The 17,578-nt window shown below is 32.0% G+C and overlaps 1 protein-coding gene across 2 annotated transcripts in view; it reads right to left on the reverse strand.

The window, feature by feature from the left end:
- Positions 1-15,116, reverse strand: part of LOC127726054 (uncharacterized) — a 40,034-nt gene extending 24,918 nt beyond the window's left edge. For both annotated transcript variants that reach the window (XM_052233387.1, XM_052233390.1), the window contains exon 1: positions 15,080-15,116. The gene's annotated coding sequence lies outside the window, so the exon portion shown is untranslated. The remainder of the gene's footprint in view (positions 1-15,079) is intronic.
- Positions 15,117-17,578: the final 2,462 nt, after the last annotated feature.

Raw genomic sequence — 17,578 nt, forward strand, 5'->3', positions numbered from 1 at the left:
CTCTGCATGCTTTTATAGAAAAGCTGTAAATATCCTGCTGGAATAACAGTTTGTTACAGCTGCCATTGTTTCAAAGGCTTCCAAAGGGACAAAAAATGAAAATAATCGCCAGATTGGATTGTTTAAAAAATAAGATGAGGTATGATTGCCAATGTCAGAGACAACTCTCCACCAGAGATCAAATGACATAGAAGTTTACAACTACAGATCACTATAGAATGTTTACGTTATCCCTAAGTCCCATTATCCATAATTATATAAGTCCAGGGTCACCTGTCACTCTCAAGAGGCCTTTGAAAATGGAAAGTTGGTTTCCCCTAACAGTTACACAAGAAAATTTTAAATGGTTAGCAGGCTGGAAAATTTTTATACTGTAAATTCAGAAATTATTAATTGCTTGCATTTATTATTGCGATTTTTGAAGAACGGACAAAAATGTGAGATTAATTATATCGATTTTAGGAAAAGCTGCATACAGATATTTTTTGTATATATATATATATGTATGTATCAGATATCAGAATGTGAGTTCTTAATCTTATTATTGCAATACTTACTCATTTGCAAATATGCATGTATGCATTAATAAAACCTGGCAATAATTTCTGAATTTACAGTATTTTATTTGTTTTTTTGGGGGATAAAAATAAAATAAGGCACATGCAGTTTCTTTCTACAAAGATTGTTTTCTTAAACCGCTGAAATTCTTCAAAGCCATCAAATTCTCTTTTACCATGTTTACTATCAAATGTATATCATTTAACACCTGCATGTACTTTTTGTACATGTTCATTAAAGATCTTAGTTGAACCACTCAAACAGTGTTTTTGAATGAAAGTGTTGTTATTTTTACTATGGTAATGTAAATCAGTCAGAGCTCTGACATAAACAAGTCAGAATAAAATGACTTCTTCAAGTCAGAAAGTGTTTTGAAATTCTGACCTGTATGCGTCAATTTTTGTTTTGCGCAGTTTTCACTCGAGTCCATCAAACCAGAAGTTATTTTGAATTTGCCGCCGATCTACGACACATACGATCACGTGGTTTTTTGCAAGAGATCACGTGTTTGAGAGTCGTTGTTTTGGAAGTGTCTCGAACGAGAAGTCATTGAATATTATATTGATTATTTACGATTTTTAGTGAAAATCTAGGTCATTGTGGGCATTTTTAGAAAGGTAATTCATATTACCTCCGTATTTTCATGGGCATTTTTATATTTTTTGCCTATAAAGAAGTTCCTTGCAAGTGATTTTTTTGCTGTTTCATGAAGGCGCGCGACCTGTAAATACGGGCGCGTGGTCTTTTAGATGACCTGGTGTTTGACAATTCTGACTTGTTCAGGTCAGAAAATGTTGTTATGATAATGAATTGTTATTTTCGGGAGATAACTCGTGTTGTCTTAAACAATATTAACATTATTAACCAGTCAGTGCAATTTAAAAAGTAAAATTATTGCTTCGAGCTGAACATCGTCACGTGATTTTTCTATTTTTAAACTCAATAACGAACTGATTTTTTAACCTTTCTGATTCGTTTCTCCCTATGAGAAAAACGATCATTGCGAATATTGATATGATGATAATGAAACGAAAATGGGAAAAATTTTAATAAAAGAAAAAGGAAGGGAGGGGTTTAACTAAAGAACCCAAGGGTTTTTTTTTTTTTTTTTCAAAGTTATAACTTGAGAACAATAAGCGATGCACACACCTGGTCTTCATTTATGATCATGGGACATGATAAAACAAATCAAATGAAATGTAGGGCAAGTCTCCAGGGATCACCCCTATCCCTGTCATTTCTCTATTCCTCTTTATAATGTCAAATTTATTTGAATGAAATATACCGGGCTAGTCTCCAGGTTTACCCCCACCCCCTGCCATTTGCAAATGTTCTTATATTTTGTAAAAGGTAGAGATCCCCACCCCTAAACCATATATATTCTTGTATGGGACAATTTAACAAATCAAATGATATGTTGGGGAGGTCCCTGGGGGTCACCCCTACCCCTCCTGTTTGAAAACTTGTAAACGGTCGAGATCCCCACCCCTAAACCATATATTTTCTTGAATAGGACAATGAAACAAATCAAATGAAGTATAGGGGAAGTCCCTTGGGGTCACCCCCACCCCCTCCTGTGTGAAAACTTGTAAACGGTCGGGATCTCCACCCCATAACCATATATATTCTTGTAAGGGTCAATAAGACAAATCAAATGAAATAAAAGTGGAGTCCCTGAGGGTCACCCCACCCCCTCATGTTTGAAAACTTGTAAACGGTCGAGATCCCCACCCCTACACCATATACATTCTTGCACAGGACAATAAAACAAATCAAATGAAATATAGGGGAAGTCCATTGGGGTCATCCCCATCCCCCTTTTTGAAATGTTCTGGATCACCACCCCTAAAGGTAAACCATATGATATTCCTGTTCGTCATTTCAAGAAGATTTGAATGACATGCAAGGTCAAACCCTAGGCGTCACTTATGCATATCACTTTACTAGACAAAACCAATTTGTACTGGAACTTGCCCAATGTCAGGCAACCATGGGAATGACGAATTATGGGAGCTTAAATTTGTTTGGGAGACTTCGTAACAGCATCCTGTTACAATTATTTCTTGTTTATTTTAATCTACTGAGAGACCACCTTTACATATTATATTTATCAGTGTATGTGCAAACAGAATTGTCTATTCAGTATTATTTTCCTCTCCCATGCATCACATCTTATTAATTACATGGATATAGGAAGATGTGGTATGAGTGCCAATGAGACAACTCTCCATCCAAGTTACAATTTATAAAAGTAAACCATTATAGGTCAAGGTACGGCCTTCAACACGGAGCATTGGCTCACACCGAACAGCAATGTATAAAGGGCCTCAAAAAATTACTAGTGTAAAACCATTCAAACGGAAAAACCAACGGTCTAATCTATATGAAAAAAAAAAAAATTTTTGGCATATTTGTTTTCCTCTGAAATTACACATCTATAATTCTTACCCCAGATGCTTAGCCACATGAAGCATTTACCTCTTATTTGAGACATAGATAGTCTTTGTTTCTACAGAAGTGAGAAGAACATTGGAAGTCAGAATGTTCTGACTTATAAAAGTCTGAATGTTCTGACTTATAAAAGTCTGAATGTTCTGACTTAATAAGGTCAGAAAGACTCAGAATGATCTGAAAATACTGACTTTTTTTAATGTTTAGAGTATTTTAGAATATGAATGCACTTGTCATGCTAGTACCATAAGAAACCCTGACAAGATTTTGTTCCCAAACAACAATTTTTAAAGATATTAAGAATAACAAGTGTACAATGGAACATAAATTACAAAGTTATAATTGTTGTAAAAAAAGCTATTTAAAAAAAATCAATAGATAGTTATCTTTCAGCTTTTACATGTATTTAAAAAACAGTGAAAATATTATGGATTATATGTACGGCTTCTTGAAGGACAACAAAGTCACCATATTTGGTCTGAATTTGTATGTTTTTTCTCCTCAAATTTTTTTTAACATTATTAATGTCGGCTTTTTTCTTATCTAATTTTAAACATTCTTAATTATAATTAAATTTCCCCAACATTTTGCTTACAAACTCTTTAATTTCTAAAGTCAAATTGAAAGTTGTCTGCACAGATTCAATGTGTCTGAAAATGTTATATTGAAAAAACAATACTTTTATATCCTCAAATAAAATGCATATGGGTATACCATGAGTTTAATGGTCATGCAGATATGCAATCCAGGATGTTAACAATCAGAGTTTAGATTACAGTCATATAGTAATAGGCAGAGTTTTTCTTATATAATCAATAACCAGAGTAAAGATAATTGATTAATAGAGGTTTAGTTTAATATAAGTAATAAACAAAGCTAATTAATACACTTGCAATAACATACATGTAGTTAAATTAGTAAATACAGAATATTCATAAAAAATTCAGACAGAAATACTATAATAGGTCAAGTCATTAGGGACCACATCAAAAGTTCAATATAGGATAAAAAACTTAATTCACATCACATAGTTTTTTCACTGACCCACCCACCCCCCCTCTTAACTTAATTTGGGAAAGATTGATTGACCAATATGGATTTATGTAAAATCGATTTTGGATAAACAAAACTTGCAGCAACTTTAACCCCACCCCCACCCCCAAACTATTTGATTTTAAGTTTTTTTATCCTACATTGGTCTCTTGATGGCGTCCCTTAGAATGTGCTGACTTTGTACATGTTGTAGTGATAGTTATGGCACCCATACAACATATAGGAATCAGTCAAAAGGAGAGAAAAATTCCCGAAATTTGTCACATAGTGACATTTGTGAGTCGGAAAAAACAAAATATAGACTCATTAATCTCTCCATCTTTTAAAAAATTATGAACCAGATTTTATGCATATCCATTTAGTTTTTGACGGACTCTTTTAAGACAGAACATGATTTGACCTGTCTGAGTCAATTTGCAGAACAAAATTTCCAATCAAAGCTATGTGTTCTTCCTCTTAGCCCCCTTCTGAATCTGCCACTGTTGAGTTTATTAATTGATTTTTCCATACATTATCATTAATATCAAATGGCAATGCCTGACTTAATAATTTCAATAAATTTAGTTTTTGACTGATTTTTTAAAGTCAGAACATGACTTGACCTGTTTAAGTCAATTTGCAGAACAAAATTTCCAATCAAAGCTAGGTGTACTTCCTTTAAGCCCTGCAATGCCCGGCTTAAATATTTCAATAAATTTATTTAAGTTTTGGACTGACTCTTTTAAGTCAGAACATGATTTGACCTGTTTAAAACAAAATACATTTAATATTGAATATACCAAATAAACTTTTTTATTGTCCTCATTATTGTGACTTATGGGGACTTTATTCTCTCTGTCTTTTATCTGACTCACCCATACATTTTTAAATCAATATGACAATACTATACTTAAAAGTTGTAATAAGTTTAGTTTTGTTTGACTCTGAAGTCAGAACATGATTTGACCTGTTAAAGTCAGTTTACAGAACAAAATTTCCAATCAAAGCTAGGTGTACTTCCTTTAAGCCCTGCTTCTGAATCTGCCATTTTCGAGTTTATTATTTGATAAGTTTTTAGAAACAATTAAGTCAAATGGTTATTTATTTTAGGGGATCTTACATATATTTCCTGTGTCTTTTATCTGACGTTCCCATACATTCATTAAATAACATATGGCAATGCCCAGCTTATATATTTCAATAAATTTATTTTAGTTTTGGACTGACTCTTTTAAGTCAGAACATGATTTGACCTGTTTAAAACAAAATACATTTAATATTGAATATACCAAGTAAACTTTTTTATAGTCCTCATTATTGTGACTTATGGCTACCTTATTTCCTCTGTCTTTTATCTGGCTCACCTATATATTTTTAAATCAATATGACAATACTAGACTTAAAAGTTGTAATAAGTTAAGTTTTGTTTGACTCTTTGAAGTCAGAACATGATTTGACCTGTTAAAGTCAGTTTACAGAACAAAATTTCCAATCAAAACTGGTCTTTTCCTCTAAGCCCCCCCCTAATCTGAATCTGCTACTGTTGAGTTAATTAATTGATAAGTTTGTGTAGAAACAATTCAGTCAAATGGTTTTAAAATAATATTTTCTATAACCAAAAGTTCCATATGTTAACTTAACAGAAAAAAAAGTCATAAAAATGCAGAAATAGAATAAAATTTTAAGATAATTTGATGAAATTTGTAAACAAAATACATTTGAATATTAAATATACCAAATAAACTTTTTTATAGTCCTCATTATTGTGACTTTATTATTGGGTGTCTTTTATCTGATTTTCCCATACATTCTTAAATGCATATGACAATTCCAGACTTAAAAGTTGCAATAATTAGTAAAAGTATAGTTTTTGACTGACTCTTTGAAGTCAGAACATAATGTGACTTGTTCAAGTCAGTTTGCACAACAGGATTTACCTCAATGAAATATTAAGATATCAAATATATACCAAATTAACTTTTATATAGTTCTAAAAATTGTGACTTAATATTTGTGATCTTTTTTCCTACTTGTATCCATACATTCTAACAATCACATCACAATCATGACAATGCCCGACTGTTACAGTTGCAATCCATTTAGTGTTTGACAGACTCTTATAAGTCAGAACATGATTTGACCTGCTTGAGTCAGTTTACAGATCACAATTTCCAATCAAAGCTATGTGTTCTTCCTCTTAGTCCCCTTCTGAATCTGCCACTGTTGAGTTTATTAATTGATAAGTTTTAAGAAACAATTAAGTCAAATGGTTATTTATCTTTGAGGATCTTGCATGTATTTCGTGTGTATTTTATCTGACTTTTCCATACATATCATTAATATCATATGGCAATGCCTGACTTAAAAATTTCACTAAATTTAGTTTTTGACTGATATTTTTAAGTCAGAACATGATTTGACCTGTTTAAGTCAATTTGTCAGAACATAATTTGACCTGTTCAAGTCAGTTTTCAGAACAAAATTTCCAATTAAAGCTAGGTGTACTTCCTTTAAGCCCTGCTTCTGAATCTGCCATTTTTGTCGAGCCTGCGACTTTTGTCGCAGAAAGCTCGACATAGGGATAGCGATCCGGCGGCGGCGGCGGCGGCGTTAGCTAACTTCTTAAAAGCTTTATATTTTAGAAGGTGGAAGGTCTGGATGCTTCATACTTTGTATATGGGTGCCTCATGTTACGAAGTTTCCGTCAGTCACATGTCCAATGTCCTTGACCTCATTTTCATGGTTCAGTGACTACTTGAAAAAAAAGTTCAGATTTTTTGTAATGTTAGATTCTCTCTTATTATAAGTAATAAGATAACTATATTTGGTATGTGCGTACCTTGCAAGGTCCTCATGCCCGTCAGACAGTTTTCACTTGACCTCGACCTCATTTCATGGATCAGTGAACAAGGTTAAGTTTTGGTGGTCAAGTCCATATCTCAGATACTATAAGCAATAGGTCTAGTATATTCGGTGTATGGAAGGACTGTAAGGTGTACATGTCCAACTGGCAGGTGTCATCTGACCTTGACCTCATTTTCATGGTTCAGTGGTTATAGTTAAGTTTTTGTGTTTTGGTCTGTTTTTCTTATACTGTATGCCATAGGTCTACTATATTTGGTGTATGGAATGATTGTAAGGTGTACATGTCTAGCGGGCAGGTGTCATCTGACCTTGACCTTATTTTCATGGTTCAGTGGTCAAAGTCAAGTTTTTGAGTTTTGGTCTTTTTTTCTAATACTATGTGCAATAGTTCAACTATATTTGGTATGTGCGTACCTTGCAAGGTCCTCATGCCCGTCAGACAGTTTTCACTTGACCTCGACCTCATTTCATGGATCAATGAACAAGGTTAAGTTTTGGTGGTCAAGTCCATATCTCAGATACTATAAGCAATAGGTCTAGTATATTTGGTGTATGGAAGGACTGTAAGGTGTGCATGTCCAACTGGCAGGTGTCATCTGACCTTGACCTCATTTTCATGGTTCAGTGGTTATAGTTAAGTTTTTGTGTTTTGGTCTGTTTTTCTTATACTATATGCAATAGTTCAACTATATTTGGTGTATGGAAATATTTTATGATCTATTTGGCAGTCACGCAGGTTTTATTTGACCTTGACCTCATTTTCAAGGTTCATTGCTCAGTGTTAAGTTTTTGTGTTTTGGTCTGTTTTTCTTAAACTATAAGCAATAGGTCAACTCTATTTGTTGTATGGAAGAATTGTTAGCTGTACATGCCTGCCTAGCATGGTTCATCTGACCTTGACCTCATTTTCATGGTTCATTGGTCAATGTTTAGTTTACTTGGTTAATGTTAAGTTTATGTGACAGTTGTAATAAAGCTTTATATTTAGGACTATCAACATAATATCAATGATTAGTAAAGAAGGCGAGACATTTCAGCGTGTGCACTCTTGTTGAGTTTATTATTTGATAAATTTTTAGAAACAATTAAGTCAAATAGTTATTTATTTTAGGGGATCTTACATATATTTCCTATGTCTTTTATCTGACGTTCTCATACATTCATTAATATCATATGGAAGTGTCCAACTTTAAAATTTCAATAAACTTAGTTTTGGACTGACTGTTTTAAGTCAGAACATGATTTGACCTGTTTAAAACAAAATACATTTAATATTGAATATACCAAATAATCTTTTTTATAGTCCTCATTATTGTGACTTTAGGGGACCTTATTTCCTCTGTCTTTTATCTGGCTTTCCCATACATTTTTAAATCAATACGACAATACTAGACTTAAAAGTTGTATTAATAAGTTTAGTTTTGACTGACTCTTTGAGGTCAGAACATGATTTGACCTGTTAAAGTCAGTTTACAGAACAAAATTTCCAATCAAAGCTAGGTGTTCTTCCTCTAAGCCCCCCCCCCCCCCCCCCTAAATATGAATCTGCTACTGTTGAGTTAATTAATTGATAAGTTTTTTTAGAAACAATTCAGCCAAATGGTTATTAAAATTTTATTTTTTTTGGCAACCACAAGTTCTATGTGTAAACTTAACAGAATAGAAAAATCATGAAAATACAGAAATAAAATAAAATTTTAAGATAATTTGATGAAAATCTTTAAAAACAAAATGCATTTGATATTGAATATACCAAATAAACTTTTTTATAGTCCTCATTATTGTGATGTAAGGGGACCGTATTTCATCTGGCTTTTATCTGGCTTTCCCATACATTTTAAAATCAATATGAAAATCCTAGACTTAAAAGTTGAAATAAGTTTAGTTTTGTTTGACTCTTTGAAGTCAGAACATGATTTGACCTGTTAAAGTCAGTTTACAGAACAAAATTTCCAATCAAAACTAGGTCTTCTTCCTCTAAGCCCCCCCCCCCCCCCTTTTTCCCTTTATCTGAATCTGCTACTGTTTAGTTAATTAATCATGTTAATTGATAAGTTTTTTTAGAAACAATTCAGTCAAATGGTCTTTTGAAATAATATTTTTTACAACCAAAAGTTCCATGTGTTAACTTAACAGAAAAGAAAAAGTCATGAAAATACAGAAATAGAATAAAATTTTAAGATAATTTGATGAAACTTGTAAACAAAATACATTTGAATATTACATATACCAAAAAACTTTTTTAAAGTCCTCATTATTGTGACTTTATTATTGGGTGTCTTTTTATCTGTTTTTCCCATACATTCTTAAATGCATATGACAATGCCAGACTTAGAAGTTGCAATAATTAGTTAAAGTATAGTTTTTGACTGACTCTTTGAAGTCAGAACATAATTTGACCTGTTTAAAACAAAATACATTTAAATATTGAATATACCAAATAAACTTTTTTATATAATCCTCATTATTGTGACTTTAGGGGACCTTATTTCCTCTGTTTTTTATCTGGCTCTCCCATACATTTTTAAATCAATATGACAATACTAGACTTAAAAGTTGTAATAAGTTTAGTTTTGACTGACTCTTTGAGGTCAGAACATGATTTGACCTGTTAAAGTCAGTTTACAGAACAAAATTTCCAATCAAAGCTAGGTGTACTTCCTTTAATCCAAGAAAGTCCTTGCTTTCAGACTGCTTCTGAATCTGCCATTTTCGAGTTTATTATTTGATAAATTTTTAGAAACAATTAAGTCAAATGGTTATTTATTTTAGGGGATCTTAACATATATTTCCTGTGTCTTTTATCTGATGTTCCCATACATTCATTTAATATCATATGGCAATGCCCGGCTTAAATATTTCAATAAATTTATTTTAGTTTTGGACTGACTCTTTTAAGTCAGAACATGATTTGACCTGTTTAAAACAAAATACATTTAATATTGAATATACCAAATAAACTTTTTTATAGTCCTCATTATTGTGACTTATGGGGACCTAATTTCCTCAGTCTTTTATCTGGCTTACCTATACATTTTTAAATCAATATGACAATACTAGACTTAAAAGTTGTAATACGTTTAGTAAGTCAGAACATAATGTGACTTGTTTGAGTCAGTTTGCACAACAGTATTTACCTCAATGAAATATTAAAATAATAAATGTTTTGCTCTTAATACATTTAGCTTAAAGTGGATGAGAATATATCTTTTATTAACATAGTCTTATCATGAATAAGTGTCTTGTTTTTCCTTGGAAGATTTGAAGTATTGTCATGTAATGTATCCAATATTGTATTTTGTAAATCTTTTGATATTCAGAAAATTGTATGATCCATTTTTTCTCACCTGGTTTTTCTTTGTATTTTGAAATAATTGAAAGTGATGAGATAAATATATTATGTTTAGATTCTGGAAAGGAGAAGGTACGATGTCAGATGAGCCCCACTTTTTAAAACTCTTTAATTCGAAACTAGTAATCACCATATTTTTATGGAGATTGATAACAAAGTGGTAGTAATGACTGCTTCAAATCAGAACAAAAATGACCTCTCGAAGTCAAAATGCATTAAAAAGGGGCATAAATCTTATTAGAATATGAAGATATTAAGTCACAATATTTTGTGCAAAATCTGACCTGTGGAAGTCATTTTATGATAAATTAAAGTCTGACATAAACTGACCAGTACAAGTCATATTCTGTTGAGTGCAAGAAGGGAGACAACACTTACATCAAATTATATCTGACCTATGGAAGTCATTTTATTCTGACTTGTTTATGTCAGAGCTCTGACTGTAAATTACTAAAAATATATAAATTTAGTGTACATGAACAAAAGATGTATATATAATTAGAAAAAATAATAGTAGATATTCAGAAAATAAAGTAGCATAATAAATGTCAGATAAATCAGGGCTCAGACTTGATACAAGTATGGGATCCTAGATCAGTTCTGGTAAAAGGACAAAGTGTGAAATGCTTGAACTGATATTTTTACTGGACTAAACGTGCAATGAAATAATTAAGAATTTTTAGTAACATAATCATACATAATTATTGATTGTCTGATCAAATTTTGTTTCAACATGTTCAAAAAGTAAAAAATAACTGTCAACAGTTCTAGAGGATCAAATATGAAGTGAAAACAAATCTGTCACCTGAATGTACAAGGCATGTACATGTATGCAAACTATTTGGGTGTATCACAACTAGTATCAAAATATAACCTTTGATGGCATAAAGAAAAGAGATACTAAAGCAATAACTTGTAAGCCATTGAGTCAGTGACACTAAAAACCTTATGAAGACATCAAGAGGTCAATTTACAGTCTTCAGCAATGGGCATGCTGCTATGTTCTATGTAAACATGATAGACACAATATGTCAAGCTCTAAATAGCCCTAATGTGGTGGTCACACATAGCCGATTATGGCTCCTATTTGAATGCAGTCGCATACTGCATGTGTTTTACAGAGTCCGCTAGACATGCTAGATAGGGGAATAGTCTGAAGAGATCAGCCAAGCACTCCCAACAGTTTCATGAGTTTAGAGCACCCTGTAATATTTTTGGGAAACTCAGCCGATTTTGTCAGATAGCAATCAGGACTATGTTGTGACATATTATGCTGTATCGGATCAAAATCATAACAATGTCCTGCATTGGTTCACTGTCTGACCTCTGTCAGACTGCATTTGGGAGAATCTGGACACTGTCGGGACTAATTTGAAGGACCCAGACACTGGCAGGGTTCTCATCTGGACTTAAAAAATCATAAAGTGAGAACCCTGATTATGGTGATTCACATGTTCTGCAAATTCAGGTATGTCAAATTGACAGAGTTCAGTTTTTAGATTTATTTTATACTCTCCTAAGGTGAAGGATCTTAGGAAATCTAAGTAATTATTTGAAAAAAGAAATAGGTCATCTTCCATTTTCTTCATCTCAGAAGGAATTGTAACTTATTTCATCATTACTGTTGCTAGGTATATTTTGCACCAGCAAGCACACAAAAGGTAAGAAATTTTATATATGCAAAAATTTCTAGGCATTAGTGAAGATTTCATGGCAAAATTGGGTCTCAAAGTTGAAAGCAAAATTTCCTTTCACATTGTATGTGCATATTCAACAAAAGGACACTCTCCTTCTGAGTCCTTCATTGTAGGTCTACGAGAATAGAATTCATGACAAAAATCTCTGTTTTGATGGTCTTATATTGCTGATCATTTAGTCTATTTAGTTTCTCTCTAACTTTAGTTTTTGCTCAAAACACATGAGGTAAAAAAAATCCTCATTTGAGGGCAATTGCAATCACTCCTATAAAGAGTGACAGTCTACTAACCATATCGGCAAAATTTGACTCGTCAGTAGATCTTGCCTTGCCAGAGCTCCAGATAAGCTGCGTATTTGTGTGATCACGCAATACAAATAATTAAAAACCCAATGCAATTGCCCATTGCAGGGTTCAAAAACCCAATTCATTCAAAGGAAAACCCAATTATATGCCAAAACCATGAGTTCTTAACGCTTTTATTCGCTATCGTTTGCGTTACTGTGTTACATTGTGTATTGAGAATGTTCATTTTTTTAAATTACCGTTTCATGTCGAAAAATCCTACAAGGATTTATAAGCTGATGTATTAACTTTCCTTTTTACTAGTGATAAGAACCTTGAAAATGTGAAAAACAACTTTTAATGTTGAGAGTGTTCAATCTTTTAAATTTCTAAGAATTGACATCGATGAAATTTTCGATAGAACATGTTGATTGTATATGTAAAATTACCTAAAAAAAATATCATCTATGTATAACCTATAGAATGTTTGCCTTCTTAAGCGTGATAACTCTTTTTTAAAGACACCTTACAATGTTAAGGTGGAGATACCACCTTTTGAAGGATTCTAGGGAGGGTGACATGCAAATTGTTTCTGGGAGATCGTTCCAGACAGCAATAGTACTTGGGGAAAAAAGATGATTTAAAAAAGTCTTTATTTGTATATATATGCCGAAATTTATATAGGCCTCTAGTTCGCCTGTCAGATTGTGTCAGGACGTCATTAGTGACTTCGACCAACCCCCCATTAATCTTATAAATCAAAACAAGCTTAATTAGCTTTTGTTTTACGGGATTGTAAGTTTTCCCATTCTAGTTTGTTTAACATACCAGTGACAGCACCTGGTGATCTATCGTTATAATCATTAAAAACATATCTTGCTGCCTTACGGCAGATTCCATATAAGAAATTGAAATGTCTGTCAAAATGAATAAATAAATAAAAATAATAATTACTGTTATTTTAAAGATAATCTGTGAATGTTTTGAGGAATAATGATGTTAGAAGAAATTATAAAAATAATTTTTGGATATGATTGTTTCCATTTAAAGTAGAAATGATTAAAACAAGTTGAAAAAATGCAAAAATTTTGACAGAATTAATTCCCATTTTTTTACACAATGTTTATGTGTTGCCATGCTTTATGTTAACACTTGTATACTGGTATTTACTAGTGTAGTCTGGTTATTCAAACATCCCTGTTCCCAAATTTGTTACTTTTTTTAGTCAAAAACATCTATGATATATATTTTTTTCACTTTCAAATATCTTGCTTTATAGCTCAGTGTCTGTCAATAAATCTTATGTCAGGAACATCGCTGTAAAAACTTTCAAAATCATTGTAGGTTCCAATATATGCCAGTTAAAACTGTTAGTCATGCTGTGCATAAGAAAAAACACATGTTGATTCTTTCATTTAACTTTATTCAAGCAATAGTTTTAACTTATATGTTTCCTACATAAGATCTGTCAAACTTGTTTTCTTATGTCTGAAACATTTGAATGTGCTAACAGTTAAAGTTCTTTGACCTGTAGTGAAATCTTGTTAGATGTTAGGCTGCAGTATTTTCCAGGAGTTTTAAAAATGACTTTCAACTAGGATTTGATTTCCAATGTCAGTAAAAAAAAACAAATATATATTGTCTGTCAAAATATCTTATGTATGAAAAATCTTATGTCTGAATCAAGTCTGTCAAAATCTTATGTCAGAAACTCAATTTGTCTGTCAAATCTTATGTCAGAAATAATAAAGTCTGTCAAATCTTATGTCAGAAAAAATAAAGTCTGTCAAATCTTATGTCAGAAATAATAAAGTCTGTCAAATCTTATGTCAGAAAAAATAAAGTCTGTCAAATCTTATGTCAGAAACAATAAAGTCTGTCAAATCTTATGTCAGAAACAATAAAGTCTGTCAAATCTTATGTCAGAAACATGATATTTAAGGCTTCGTTTATTTAAAAAGGATGATGCTCATAATTTTTTTTTTGGTCAAATTGTCTTTATCTTTATTAGTAAAGCATGTATTCAAAAACAGAAGTTCATTGCTTATGATTTTTGCCTAACGTGCTTATGGGAGTTGTTTCACTTTCTTATATGGAATCAGCCTTACACTGTATCTGCTCAATTTGGTTTATTTGGCTTTGTTAGTACAGATCCCAAACTGGTGAGGAGTACTCGACGGTTGGACGCACAAGTGATGTGTACATAAGGTTTTTAACCTTACGTGTACAGTTTTTCATGTTTCTACTAAAAAGCCTAGTGTTTTATTTGCCTTAGAAGTTATATTATTAATATGGGGCCCAATCAAGATCATTGCTTATTGTAACTCCTAGATAATTGCTGTCTTTGACAGATTCAAGTACATGATTATGTAATTTATATTGAAATAAGTTAGTATTTGACTTTTTAGAAATATTCACGACATAGCATTTTTCAGGATTAAATTTTATATGTTTATTTGCCATTCAGATTTACTTTGGTGAATAATTGTCTCAATGCAGTCATACCACATCTCCTTATTCTTTACTCACATAAAATCTTGATTTAAAATTAATCAGTGTAAACACTGATGATTGATTTAGGGATAATATTCATTGATGAGGATCCTCCCCAACCAGGTCAAAAAGGTAGCAAAAAACTGGGGCGCGGCGAAAGCACCAGTGGTAGGGAGTCTGACATTTATTAGATTTAATATTTATATATTCATTTTCATTTAAAATTATGAACGGAGATTAAAAAAAAATATGTTCTATTGGTGTGTTCAGTAAAATCTCTCAGTACCTGTGTATTTAGTGGTAAGGTATTTAAATAAAATTGCAAATAAACAAACTTATAATTTTACCTTTCAAAACAGGAAGTTATCTATTATTCACGAGTACAATATTAAGCAGCTCCGGATGAAAAAGAAAACAGTTTCGGTAAGTACTTTCCGGAAATTAAATTCATATGTGGAATTTCGAGGCATCAGAAGGGTAAGTGAAACTACTACACTTTGTTCAGAGTTAAATACAAACGGATTCCAGTTTACGTTGACCTATGCTATATATATGTATTTGAACCAGACTGGCGGAGGAATTCATATAGACCAATATGATATAAGGGAAGATTTTTTTCAATACATTTCTAACAATTGTTATAATTTTAAAAATTCAAATAAATCTTCTAAATTTTTATAGCTCTTGACCCAAGAAAATGTAACTCTTATGGAAAAACTGTGCTGTTATATTTGTGACTGTTTTGAATTAAGGAGATCAGGTATGAATATTGACACTAAGTCAAGTAAATGATTAGAAAAATGCCGGAATGCATATAGTGTAATTTTATTTTTTAATGACAATATATATGTGGTTTTTTGCACTGATTCTGACCAATGCTAATATACTAAATATATATTTACAAGTGACTATTATTGTTGTTGTTACCAATTATGTAAATCAATTGCATCTGATTTTATGCCCTCTATGGGCCCTGTAATTTGGGAAATAAAAATATTCTATTCTATTCTAATCTATTCTATTCTATAAGTAATGATGATAAGAATAAATTAAATAAAGATGGTAACCGTCAATTAGGAGTTGTTGTCTTTCATGAACAGTCTCATTATTTCATTATTTAACTGATGTTCTGTACACCCTTAAGGACCTGTGAAATATTTAGCTACCCTTATCTAAGTAAAAATTTTGCTATTTTACTCTCTGTAGAAATGATTTATAACCATTTAAAAGTTTCATTTAAAAAATATATATATTTATATACTTTAATAGAACTGAAATGTCACATTGAAATTAATTTTTGCTGTTCTTTTCTGGATTTTTATTATTCTACCAGAATCGTTGTGTAATACTATCCCCCAAATTGAACTACAACGGTGATCAACGGTGAATGTAAGATAAAAAAGTGCATTATAAAAGAGTTATCACGCTTAAGAAGGCAAACATTCTATAGGTTATACATAGATGATATTTTTTTTTAGGTAATTTTACATATACAATCAACATGTTCTATCGAAAATTTCATCGATGTCAATTCTTAGAAATTTAAAAGATTGAACACTCTCAACATTAAAAGTTGTTTTTCACATTTTCAAGGTTCTTATCACTAGTAAAAAGGAAAGTTAATACATCAGCTTATAAATCCTTGTAGGATTTTTCGACATGAAACGGTAATTTAAAAAAATGAACATTCTCAATACAGGATGCGTTTAGAATAATAACTACATATATGTAATTCTGATAACTTGTGGATGTGTTTGTTTCAAACTGTCTTAGTTTACTACACTTTGTTTTCTATTCATTAATGTTCATACTGTTATTGTAACAACACACATTTAAAATATAAGAGGACATAAAATGTAACCTCGAGGCACTTAAAAGTTACAAATTTTCTATCAGAAAGATATGTCTCGCCTGTGTGTAGTTTTGATGGTATGATGAGAATGTTGAAAAGTAAAATGACAATGCTAAACTATGTAATCTGCGCAAACAATCCAAAGTCAACGACCCATGACTGAACGTACAATGCCAAATATTCACCATGAAAATGAGAAATACCAATTCGAATAAAACAGCATACCAAATCCCATTGACATCATAACTGAGTCTCCTAAAACAAACTTAAACAAACTCTAACAGGTCTACTATATAACTAGAGGCTCTCAAGAGCCTGTGTCGCTCACCTGATTCTACTTTGGTTTTTGAAATCATGTAAAAATAGATTAAAGTCATAACAGATACCCTAATAATGAGTGAGGCCAAATTTGGTTTAATAAATAAAATCCTGGTGGCCATCTTGAACAGTAAATCGGCAACAAAGTAGCAACACTTAATCAGCACCTCATAAGAAACATTTATGCCATGTTTTGGTTTCATTCCATTCAGTGCACCTCTAGAAGAAGCATTTGTATGTATTTCCCATAGGGTCTTATGTTAAAGGAAGTCCCCCCATTGGCGGCCATCATGGATGAAGGATCAGCTTCAAAGTAACAAAACTTAGTCAGCACCTCATAAGGAACATTCATGCCATGTTTGGTTTCAATCCATTCCGTATGTGGTTCTCTAAAAGAAGACATTTGTATGTATTGTCCATAGGGTCCTTTGTTAAACATTGTCCCCATTTGGCAGCCATCATGGATGAAGGATCAGCTTCAAAGTAACAACACTTGGTCAGCACCTCAAAAGGAACATGCATGCCATGTTTGGTTTCATTCCATTCAATGGTTCTCTAAAAGAAAACCTTTGTACGTATTTCTCGTAGGGTCCTATGTTAAACTAAGTCCTCCGCTGGAGGCCATCTTAGATTATGGATCGGCTTCATAGTAACAACACTTGGTCAGCACCTCATA

Source organism: Mytilus californianus, unplaced genomic scaffold (assembly GCF_021869535.1).
Source record: "Mytilus californianus isolate M0D057914Y unplaced genomic scaffold, xbMytCali1.0.p SCAF_16, whole genome shotgun sequence".
Lineage (NCBI taxonomy): Eukaryota > Metazoa > Mollusca > Bivalvia > Mytilida > Mytilidae > Mytilus > Mytilus californianus.